The sequence below is a fragment of the Leptonychotes weddellii genome, chromosome 13, assembly GCF_054177405.1.
Source record: "Leptonychotes weddellii isolate Sample4059 chromosome 13, ASM5417740v2, whole genome shotgun sequence".
NCBI lineage: Eukaryota > Metazoa > Chordata > Mammalia > Carnivora > Phocidae > Leptonychotes > Leptonychotes weddellii.
In genome coordinates this window covers 22,979,090-22,991,266 of record NC_138381.1, presented here as the reverse complement: position 1 = coordinate 22,991,266, position 12,177 = coordinate 22,979,090, and the positions used below count along the sequence as shown (strand labels likewise).

The 12,177-nt window shown below is 53.9% G+C and overlaps 1 protein-coding gene across 2 annotated transcripts in view; it reads right to left on the bottom strand.

Moving 5' to 3' along the window:
- The window catches only part of SMAD7 (SMAD family member 7), a 31,213-nt gene that overhangs the window by 4,706 nt on the left and 14,330 nt on the right, over nucleotides 1–12,177 (bottom strand). The window lies entirely within an intron of this gene.

The following is a 12,177-nucleotide window of genomic DNA, read 5'->3' as shown; positions in this document are numbered from 1 at the left end:
GACTGGCCGGGAGCCCTGGGGGTGGGGCGGGGGGGGGGGGCGAGGGGGAAGAGTTCTGGCGGATTTCTCTTTCATCTGTGTAGCCCGCCAGTCCACCCAGCAATTTGCTGCCAGACATCCCTGGAAAAAGCCTTTTTCTGTGGAGGTTAATGGCCCTGCCCAGATCACCAGCGGCGTATGCGTGTCCCTGTGCGTGAACAAGACCCCTGGAAGTCCACTAGGTGCCCTAAGCCGCCACAGCAGGACCCTCGCCGGCTCCTCCCCGGTCCTGCCCCTCCAAGCCTGCCCCACGGTCACCCCCAGCCTCCCAGCACCTGGATACCCCCTCTCCTCACTGCTCCCAGGCCAGCTCTGCACACAGGAACATGCCTTCCAGCAGAACCATCCCACCAGCGAAGGCCTCTTTACCGCATTACCATTTCTGGGGGCCCGGGACAACATCCCACGTTGCCAACTCAGAGCTTTGCCCCAAATTCCCCACCATTTGGGCTATTTCTGGGAAACACTCAGCATCACCCTTCTTCAGAGAAGCACAGTTCCCTGAACTGGGCCACAGCCCACAAGCGTCTCCCCACAAAGGTCTGTGCGAACGTTTAGCTCCTAGAGGGGCTTCCCTGGCCTCAGGGGGAGGAGTGGGGAGGCTCTCACACAGAAAAGGCTCCCTCACTCCCAGGACTAAGGAAGAGCCTCAGAAGCCTGACTTTGGCTTCCATGAGGAGAAGCCAAAGGCAAGACTCACAGGCCCTTGTTAACTTCCCTCAGGTTTACAACCTTTTCCGGTATTTTCAGCAACTTCTCTCCCTCCTCTGAAAACTATACAGGGGCTTGTTTTAAAACCGTATTTGTGCATTTTAAAGCATCCAAAAGAAAAGCTGTGTTGTAAAAAGCGAACTAATCAGATGCCTGCTCACAATTTTTTCTTTTTATTACAGTTTAGGGAATTTTTGGAGCAACCCCAGAAAAATGCTGAATCCGCCTAAAATTCCTTTAAGGTTGTTTTCCTCCTCCCCTTCTTCATTTCCCTTAAAGCATAAAAATCTACCCTTTAAAAGGAAGGGGGGTGGCTGTTGAGAAGGGAAAGGATTTTACTTGTGTTTGCACTTGCATTAGGGAAGACCACTTAACAAGGAGCTCCCTGCCTCTTACAAAGAGTTATTTAATTACCCTGGTCATGAATGAACAGACCTGACCCTTCTAGAAGAGCGGAGGCTCATGAATGACTCTCACGCCTGGGGTTCTCAATGGCAGCAGGTGACCAGACCCCAGGATTTTCCATTGTTATTTGAAGGTGTGGGGACATGAAGAGACATGGAGGGAAGAAGGACAAAGCAAGCTCAGTGACTCAATGGTACCATTTCTGGTCTCTCGCTTACGAAGTCAACCGTGAGGGCCAAAGAGGCAGGCCCATTCCAAAAACACCCAGTGGGGCCCTGAGAACAGGGCACGCACAGGAGTGCTGCTGGGGAAAGGGGTTCCTGAGATTCTGGCCTTTCGGGACAGGAACACAGTGGGGAACCAGGCCAGTATAGACAGCCCCATCTGTGGGGCCCACTGCGCTACACGTGCCCAACTGCTGGGGCACAGGGGGCGGGAGTAAAAGGTGGGCAAGGAGGGGTCTCACCCACTCTCATCTCTGCGAGGCACTTGGATTATAAAGGGAGATGTCTCGGGGCACCTGGGTGGCTCAGTCGGTGAAGCGTCTGCCTCCGGCTCAGGTCATGATCCTGGGGTCCTGGGATCGAGTCCTGCATCGGGCTCAGCGGGGAGTCCGCTTCTCCCTCCCCCTCTCCCCCTGCTCTTGCGCTCTCTCTCTCAAATACATAAAATCTTAAAAAAATAAAAAGGAAGATGTCTCTGCTAAAAATCCCACAGTGGGACAAGGCCTGCACGCCCCCTCCCCGGCAGCCCAGCAGAGGGAGACTGGGCAGACACGCCTGCCTTCACGCAGCTGGGTGAGGGCAAGCAAAGGGCACATAGGGAGACACAGAAGTTAAACCTGGCAACCCTGGAACGCAAACACAGCCACGCCTCGCCTGCCGCAGGTCCAGGGTCCTCCCTCCTCGGTACTCAGGCGCCACCAAGGGTTGCCTCATCCTGTCCTCCCCCCACCTCAGACATCTCAAAGGTTAACAGCACCCAGTCAGCCCTGTTCCCCACCCTGGTCGGGAAACTGGCTGTTCGGAGAGCAACCAGCCCACTTCGGGACAAGGACCCAGACAACAGGGGACCCAAGTGCCGATCCGTCCCATCTCCTCTCAACCCAAACACTCGCAATGAACCAGGAACCCTGCCGGGTCTCTTGTCCAAGACGCAAATGAACTCAAAGGAGACACGTAAACACTTGCTGAGGTGTCTGGGCTCAATTCAGGTTCTGGAGCGAGTTCTCATCTGCCTTGTTTACGACCTCATCCAGAACACCGAAGATTCCGCCAGGGCTCCCTCGGATTCCTACGGACAACCCTGGGGTTTGGAACAAGTTACCCATAGGGGATGAAACACACTTGAAACACTTCTGGTTAGCCCTGAAAACGCTCGACTCAACCCATCACCACTACCCCAAGCTCCTCCACTAAAGAGATCAGGAAACGGATTCTAGCTGGTAGAAGGCAGGGCTGAAAAAGCTGGGCTGTTTTCAGAGCTCTGCAACAAGATCTCTCCACTGAGGTGGCTGGACTGGGGGCGAGGGGCGGGGCAGGGGGTAGCATAGGGTCTGCTTCAGAGGCCGGGGTACTCGCGCCCTGGTCCCTGTGGCCCAACCAGCTGAGCTCCCCAAAACCCGCCCCCCCAGGGAACTCTGGGGTTGTGTTAATACCCCCCACCCCCAGCTGTGGGGTCAGACACCCCGTTCAGACCTACCTCCCATGGTACCTTGGCAGTGACTTAAGTTCTTCCCTAAAACGGAGCTCCCAGGGCCAGCCTCATAGGGCTGTTGTGACAATATGATACAAAGTGGCCAGGGGCCAGGACCTGGCTTGTGCCTACACATGCTGGTCTCATCTCTCAGACATCTTGTCTTGGGTTCTCCAACTGCTTAGAAAACGCTACCCACCCCCTCTCCCCGCCAGGGAAGTGAACAGTCTGGGCCATGCCCGCACCTAATAAGCATTTACTATGTACAGGCCCAGGTGGACGGGGATCATGACAACCCTATGAGGTTGCATCCCATTACTGTCTTCATGCTGAAGAAGGGGGAAAAGCAGCACAGATCACTTGCCAAACAGAGTTCTGGAACTCAAGGCCGTAATATTGGCCAGGGGAGCCGCAGTGGGTAGCCACCTCCGACCTCTGAGGCTCCTGGCCCTTTCCAAATACTAGAGGAAAAAAATTAAGTGTCCTTCGGAACACGCTTTGGAAATCTGACGCCTTCTTTAGGGCTGAGCGTGGGGTCCAGCTCCCCCGCACCAAGCGGGGAATGAACCAGGTTTCTTTGCCAGCAGAGCCACTCTATGATCTTGGCCAAGTGGCCTGCCTTCCCAGAGGCTCAGTCTGACCCATCCCTAACTAATATGTAGGAGGCTAGGGCACAACGGGCCCCCTTCGGGCTCTCCAGTCTCTGGCTACACTCTGTGATTCACAGAAGTGCCCGATCAGTATTAACGCTGGTTCCATTATTTTTACTACCTTCCAGAAAATAAGAAAATCACTTTGGGGAGCCTGGCACATTTTTGCATTTAATCTGCAACAATTAAGACAAAACAAAATCAAAAGGCAAAGGAGATTTGAGTCAGATTTTGCTGTGTCCATCTGTAAACCGGTTTTCTTTTTAAACTTGGGAGTTCCGAACTGCGCTCTCTCCGTCTCGTCGTTCCTCACCCTCAGGAAAAGGTGGCTCCCCAGGGGAGGGTCTGCCGAATCACCACTATGCTTCCAATGTCCACCCAGGCCTGGCACCCTCAAGTTTCTCGCCCATCACCACCCTCCTCCTGCGAGCTCTCTTGAGCTCACCGATTTGGCAGATCCTGCTGGTCTAGGAGACTGATTCGTGACTGCGCCTTACAAATTATGATGAGTAATCAGTTACTAAAGCTAAAATGGACTCCCCCCCTTCCCGCTCCCCAAACGGGCCCCACCCGTCTCCCAAGTCCCTCAAATGTCCAAGGCAACAGCCCCCGACCCGGGGGACCCTTCTAAGAGCAGTATTTGGCCAGCAGAGAATATAATTGAGGGCAGTGCCGGGCAGGGGAGGGAAGCCACACAAATCAAGAGCTCCTGTCTGTCTCGCCAGCCGGGCTGACAAGGCTTCCTGTGCCCCAGCCCTCAGCCATGCAAATTATAGCGTGTACCCGGCTGCCTGCCTTCTGAGGAGGCCAGCTCTGCCGGGCTCTGAGAGGACTCAGAGGAAGGGTGGGGACTCCCAGCCCGGCCAACTCCATTCATAATATTTACAGTAAATGGGCCTCTCTGGCTGTTGTTAATGTGCACCCAGCCTCATCATTTCAAGTTTGAAGCTCAAGACTCTTCCCCTCCAACGTGCACCATAAAGTTCCCACCGTTACCCGCCCCCAAATAACTCAGCAGCTCTCTTCAGAAAGGGCATTCACATACCTGCACACAGACAGCCCCCCAGACCTGCATGACATGTATCTGCGCACCTGCCTGCCCACTGGTAGGACCCTGGCCACTCCCAGGCAGACACAACAAGAGGTGGGGCCATCACCCAACAGGAAGATGTCCAAGTCAAATCTCCAGGCTTACCCCCCCACCTCCCTCCTGGAAAGACCACAGACACCTCCCCCCAACTTCCACATGTGGATTCCCAAGTGGGAATGCACCCATGAATCCAACCAAAGAATCATCTCTTAAACCACCAAAAGGTCCCTCATTTTCTTCTCTGTGTTGACCCCTTGTAAGTATGTGGACTAAATGTTCAAACTCAGTAAGAATCTTAATGAAAATGGATGCATACGTCAATTGTTTTACAGGACACGACCCCCAGAGGTACTGAACAGTTCTTGCCTGGTTCTGCAGGTCTGGGGGCTCTGCAGTGAGCTGCTTTTGCAGGGGGGCCTCCTTTTAATAAAGCCTCGTGCACACTGACCTCCAGTGCCCCGAAAGGCAGTCCAGTATTAAAGGACCCAGACACGGGCCCTGCCCTGCCCCTCCCATCCCCCCACACAGCTCCAGCTTTTCTAGAGGGTAGGAAAACCGTCGAAGACGTGGAAAAACACAGGGAGAAACAAAAGTCCTTTTCATCCCTCCCCTCCCCCAGCTCCCCTTGTTCCATAACAATTATGAAAACTGTTGGATGGGATGGCATTTTGAACATTTACTGCATTCCGGCCAATAAATTCCAATGCAGGATCTGATGGAAAAGCCTCCCTCTCTGGCCAGCTCCTGGCTCCCCGCCCCCCTGCTCGCTCCCAGAGCCGTCATTCCTCCTGTTTCTTTACAACCCAACACCAGGGCCTGGCCAGGCCAGGCCCGCACTGTACTCACAGGGAAAAACAACAGTACGACAGACTGGAGACAGTGTGCAGACTGGAAAAGTTAATCATTACTTCTGTCTACCTCTGTAATCTAATCTCTCTGGCTTTGACACACTCACTGTTCAGCCACCCCAGGCCTTTCACCCCCAAAGCACCCAGGGCCTCCCAAGCCGGGGGCCCGCCCCGTGAAAAGAGGAATGAAGCCTCCCCCACCCTGGACTGCCATCGGAAGGCCCCCGGAGCCCACCGTAAATCACCAGCTGCTCAGTGCTATGTGCCCCCACGTTTTAGAGGGCTGCAGGCATCACATAAATTGGGGTTCCAATCTGGCTTAGAGTAGGGAGGGCCAGGCCACCCCCCACCGCCTCCCCCCGCCCCCGGTCAGACTCGGCACCCCCACCCCCTGAGCCAGGGCTCCCCCTCAAACCCACCCAGTTGCATCCAGGAGCATGATGGCCAGTCTAACTCCCCCACCCCACACCATGGGTCCAGGGACACACACGCCAAGATGGCGCTGCCCGAGGATGCTGCTGCAAAAACTAAACCTAAGGTTACCACATGACCCAGAAATGTATCCAGTAGAGTCTTGAGATTATTTGCAAGCATGTTCACATTTTTCACAACAGCCATAAAGTGGAAGCAACCCAAGTGTGTCCACTGAAGGATGAATGAATAAAGATGTAGAGACACACACACTAAAAAAGGAAGGACATTCTGGCGCGGGCTAGGAGGAGGACGAACCTTGAGGACATTCTGTGGAGTGAAATCAGCCAGCCACAGAAGGTCACATGCGGGATGACTGCACTCCTATGCGGTACCTAACACAGTCAAATGCAGAGACAGAAGGACAATGGTGGCTGCCCAGGGTGGGGGGCCGGCTGGGGGGTTAGGGTTTCGAGGGGACAAGAGTTTCAGTTTAGAAAAGAGAAGAGGTCCTGGAGAAGGACGGTGGGGGTGGCTGCCTGGCGAGCTGATGGACTCATGCCCCTGAGCTGTGCACTTCAAAACAGTCATGATGGGAAATATGGGCTATATTTTGCCCAAAAAGAAGTTGGAAGGGAAAGGAAAAGAAAGGAGGGAAAGGGAGAAAGGAAAAAGAAAAAGACCTGAAAACAGAAGAGAAGGCCCCACCTCTCCTAATGCTTTCCGATGCTCCCCATTAACCTGGACGCCTTAAGTACAGGAGATTCACCGGTGGGCTTCCGCCCATCACAAGCATAAAGGCCCCCTGGAAATGTATGCAAATTCTGGTATGCATAATGCATTTTTATGGGGACAGATTCCTCAACTTTCATTCTTGGGAGGGTTTGCAAGCCAAGAAATGCGGAAGAACTATAATCTTTTTATTCGAGAATGCAGGAGGCCATTAACTACCCACCACCTCAGCAACAGGGGGTCTCATTCCCACCCGCCCTCAAATCCAAGAACCAAAGACCACACGGATCACAGGATGCCTTGCAAGATTCTGCAAGACAACTTGGGAGAGACCAGGTCCAACCGCTTATTTTGCAGATGAGGAAACTGAGGCCCAGGACAGGTGAGGCCCTGCGGACCCAAGGCCAAAAGCCCCACCTTCAGCCCCTAGGGACAGACACCTGGGGGGCGCTCTCCCTCCCACTGTCATTCTCCAGGCCCCCTCCCGGGACTCGGGAGACCAGGAGTTGGGGGTTGGGAAGACTCACTTCTAAATCTTTGCATGCCCCCCACCCCTGACCTCTTCCATCCCCCAGCAGGGTCTTCATTGTGACCCCACTGAGCTGGAGACGGGGCCCATCTATTTTTAAGAGCTGTACCGTGCACCCAGCTCACAGGAAGACTCAACTAGTTCTTTTCGCTCTGGGTTACTGATTAATGAGGGGGAGGGGCCGTGCTGGCTAAGAGGGTGCCCTGGGGCCGGCAAGGTCCCCGAGCACCTTTTCTAGAAGCTTTTCTAGACCCTTCCTGGCCTCCGCAGTTCACTTCGCCTACTGGGGAAAGAGACACTTCCAACTTCATTAGGGGCCTGGAAGAGTGGAAGCTGGAGGGACAGGGTGGCGGGGGCAGCTATGTGACCTCTGAGTGGCAAACACGGAAAGGTGCGTCCACAGAGAGCACCGTCCTAGCTTGGCGTCATATTGTTTCTGTTCCTGTTGAGCAGCCATCCCAAGTTCAAAGTAAAAAGGCGATTCTGAAATGAACAACCCCGGGAGGCACTCACAGTCCCTGGCCAGTGAACTAAGCTGTCTGCTGACAGAAACTCCCAGCCTGACAAGATGAAACTGGAGTGGAGATCAGTTCTTTCCTTTTCTGCCCTGGATCAAACCCCACGCCAAGCCAGCTCTCGGATTGTTCTGGCCGGTGGGGTTCCACAGCAGAGCGAGAAGATCAATGAAATGAGTGGCCTGCACGAACGGAGCCCTCCGTCGGGCGGGGTGAGCGTGGAAATGAACAGGCTTTGGTCACTGCCTATTAGATCACCTCGCACAAAACCACCGCGGTGGGCCGGGACCTCCCGCACGGCGCTGGCACCTCAGAAAAACGGGCTTGACCGGCAGATTTAAAATTAAAAAGCCAAGTTGCATCCCCAAATGGTCTTCGTGAGAATCAAGCCCACCAGAGTTCTAAAAGGAAAGTCAAGCTCTAGGGCTTTAAAGATTGCCCACCTGCCCTGTGGCTGTCAAAACATTGTAACTATCTTTCCAGACATCTGTGTCTGTGCTGACCTCCCCCGCCCCCACCTGGGGCTGTGGTCCCACAAAGGAGCCCGAGCATGGCTGGTCACCTTCCCTCCACACTGCGCACCCAGGTACTACCGGGGTCTGGATTATAACTGTACCTCCTAATGTTACTGCTGTTATCGTAACAATCAAGGGGAGGATGGAGGGGGTGGGGCTGGAGCCGGAGGAGACAGACCTCTGTTTATCCACAAGCTTTGTTTTATCTCAACTCTCAACAGACCACACAACCAAGGCAAAAGCCGATGACAGAAAGGCTCTGCCTACCCTGCGTGCTCAGACAATCACCCCAGGGGCCCATCCCTGCACCTCTGCCATGTCTTACAACACCTCACCCCATGGCCCGGCTCCGAGCCCCAGGGCCCTGGCTCCTTCTGTCCTGTAGAAACTGCCCGAGAAGCCGCCCTCCATCTGTACTCCAGACAGAGCCAAATCCCGTTCAAGAGCCCACTACCTCATTGACCCAAAAACACCTCCAGACAAACCACTACCTTTCTACCAGGGGCCCCAAAACTGCATCGTCCACACCTTGCAGAGCCTGGCACGTAGTAGGTGCTCAATAAATCATCACTAAATGAATGAACGAGAGACATGCTGGCTTCTCCCAAAGCAGTTGGCCCACCCAGCTTTACACCTGCCAGAGGGAGGTACGAGTGAACCTAGCTGGGAGGGCAGCATGCCTTCCAGCCAGGGGTCAGCCAGAAAGGCCCAGGCCCCGTCCCGGCGCTCGGGCGGGGGGGGGTGGGAAGAGAGAAGCCCCTGTCCTCACCTACTTTCCAGCCAGCTGCGGCAGATCCAGAGAGGTGTTTCCAAGCCAGGCGCCGGCCCGGCAACCTCTGTGGGCACACCACCTGCCCACAGCATTCTGCCTTGGCGTCCTGCTCTGTTTGGACAAGTTACGCTCACCGAGTGTTCAACAATGCTCTTACACACCCCAGGGCTCTTGTTGTGTTATGAAAACAAAACAATGTACGCTAAGGGAAAAAAGCTGGGGTGGGGGGGCAGGAGTGAGTGGGGAGCAAGCAAGCCACATACAAATCTCTTTCTGGTCTCCATCCTAAAGGGGGCCCCTTAGCAGCACGGGTTGGGGCACTGGCCCATGTCATCAGAACAATGACATCATCAAGGGGCGGGGGGGGGGACTCAGAAACCCAGAGATGAGTAAATGGAAACAGTGTTTTTACACCCAGGACAATATACCACCTACTTCTGACACCGCATGGGCCTGTGGGAGCGTGGGCAAGCCCTCTTTCTGGGGGAAGCTTCTGGGTGACCGGTGGGCCCCATCACCCCTGTCCCCCAGGGCAGAGCACAGCTGTACCAGGGGAGCTCTGAAGCCGGTTTCCGCTCCACTCCTCACTAGTGCCCCAGAAACATAGTCTCAGAAAGTAAGGAATTCCTGGGGGTTGTGGGGGTGGACACGGGACTGGGCTCTGTGGCCGGAAAAATCAAGGCAGCCTCGACTCCCCACCTGCGCCATGCCAGGCACCCACGTTAGGGGAAGGCAAGGTTGGGGTGGAAAGCTGCGGGCATGAGCAAATTCTTACCTACTACCCCCGACCAAAAAAATAAGAGTTTTTTTTTCTTTTGCAAGTTAAAACTGAGCTAACGACACTGGGTGGGGCTCAGTGTTGAGGACCTCGAGCAGCCAAACCAAAATCCACTTCCAGCCAAGAGCTGCTTGGCCTCACCATTTGGGGAAGGAAGCTGAAAAAGTCATGAAAGATTCTTTAGTGAACCAGGAAATAAGGCTGCAGTTAGCATTTCAACTGAAGGTGACCCTTCTGGTCAAATATTTTTTTAAATAATAAAAATAACAAAGTTCTCAAACAGCCCCTTTCTTAAAGAAAATGGCCTAAAAGTTCTCGTGGGAGTGGAAGGGAAGGAGGAGGGAGAAAACCCAAAGAAACAACAACCAAAAAAACCCCCAGGGCTGGCCTCCTCTTTGCCACTACCTTTCGCGAACAACTTTTTTCTGGAGTTCTTATAAGAGGAATGATGCAATTTCCTGTCTTATCCCAATATTTCCTGTTCGCTTACAAGGTGAAAGTTATCATTCTGTTTTAAACAACTGTCCTCAACTCCACAGAAAGTTTCTTTTTCCATCCAGTGCCCCACTCCCAGCACAAAATCTCCCCACCTTAGAATATAAACATTATCATGTTCTACACCTTTAAAGAACTGGCTTCATTAAAAAGGTTCTCATCTCTGTGTGGCAGACAGAATTCCAGATCGCAGCTTCCCCATCCCAGATGCGCAAGGACACCCCATGGGGAGACATGAAGGGGCCGGGGGGAGCCCAGTGTGTTTGGGTAGAACCGTCGCTGACAAAGTCAATGTTGCTTTCTTGGTGTGTTATAGCCACTAAATTGAGAACTGTGCCTCAGCAGTGAATAGTATCTTCCCGCTGAAAATAGCCCAGAGAGGAAGCCTCTCTGTGACAGTAGGCACCCGGCCAGATTCTGGGCTAGCCATTCAATCCCGAGCAAGGAAGATGGTAGGACCAGTGGTGACCTCCCAGTGGCCGCGTCGTACAGTAACCTTTCACGAGGCTCCAGCAAAGGGAGGGCTCCCAGGCAAGTCACCCGCCTCCCTCTGCAGCCCTATAACCTCAAGCAGGGATGTCACACAGACCAGGGACCCTGGCATGAGAGCCAGGGGAGGGGTCTGGATCACCAAGAAGGGGCAGGGGGCGGGGGGGCCCCAGGCTTTGGGGGACAGCCCCTGCATCGTGCTTGGTTTCCAATCCCCAGGCTGGCCATGACCTGGGGGGAAAGAAGTATCTGGGGCAGACAGTGAACAAGTGCACTCACTTCCCCTGCAGAAAGGTCAGGCTTGGAAAGAACCACAGGGAACTTTCCTGCCTCTCATTTCTGCAACCCACATGGAAAAGGGAAGGTCAAAAAAAAAAAAAAATCAACACGGAGAAGTGCCTGCTTCTCCCCCACTTCTTCAGGGAGTTAAGCGTCAGAGAAGACCGGCTCCCGGCCCATCAAAGGGAGCCCCCCAACCCAGGAGACCTCAGAGGTGCTTTGGGAACGAGTGTCTGTCAAACAGTAGCTCCCAGGCACCGAACACAAGTCTCTCCATTTTTATTCTCTGGAATCACTGTCCTTGATTATCCAAATTTCTGCACACATTTAAAAGCTACCACAGGTCACGACCTTTTAAAAATTGTGGTAAAATACCCACAACATAAAATTTACCACTGGTGATACTGAGTGCACTCACACAGCTATGTAACCATCACCAGTTCGTACGTGGTTCCAGAACACTGTTATCACCCCAAAACGAAACTCTGTCTTGCGGGTCATTTTTACGGTGTCATTAACAACAGCAAAATTAACTGGAAGAAGGCGCAAAGTCAATCAAGCAAAAATCTCATTTGAGAAGAGGTTGTTCATTCAGCGAGATCCTCAAATTCTTCCCCAGAGAGAATACACAGAATCACAGGACACCTGCCACGGAATCACAGGACATGTTCGCGGCCACCAAGAGAAGCCACCAGATGACAGTCCCCGCAGGAACACAGACCCCTCTGCCCCTCCCACCAGGGGTTCCTCAACTTGTCAGCACACTTGCAATCACCTGGGGAGCTTCACAAAATACTGATGCCGGGCCCCCACCCTCACACTCTGATTCACAAGATCCCAGGGTCTCTAACGTGCAGGCAAGTCTGGGCCCACCACCCTAGGCCTCGCCTCCCCCCACCTGCTCTGAAGTTGCCACCACGGGTTCCAAGCCCAGTGGACAGCATCAGCACGGCGGATCAGTGCGCACTGGCCAAGAGCAGGATTTGGGGACAGTAACAGCAACAATAAAGATGCAAAGGAAGCCGAACTTGATGGCACTTCTTCCCTTTCCACTGTCCTATTGGCTCGGAGCTTGCCAGAGAGGCCCCACAGGTCCAAAGTCCACCCATCTACATACAGCCAGGCTCTGCTAAGGAAAGGTCCAAGGGGGGCAGTGAGATTTAATGTGCTAGACCGTAGCCAGAAGCGACCCTTGAAACGGGCCCTCACCTGGCCGCCTACCCC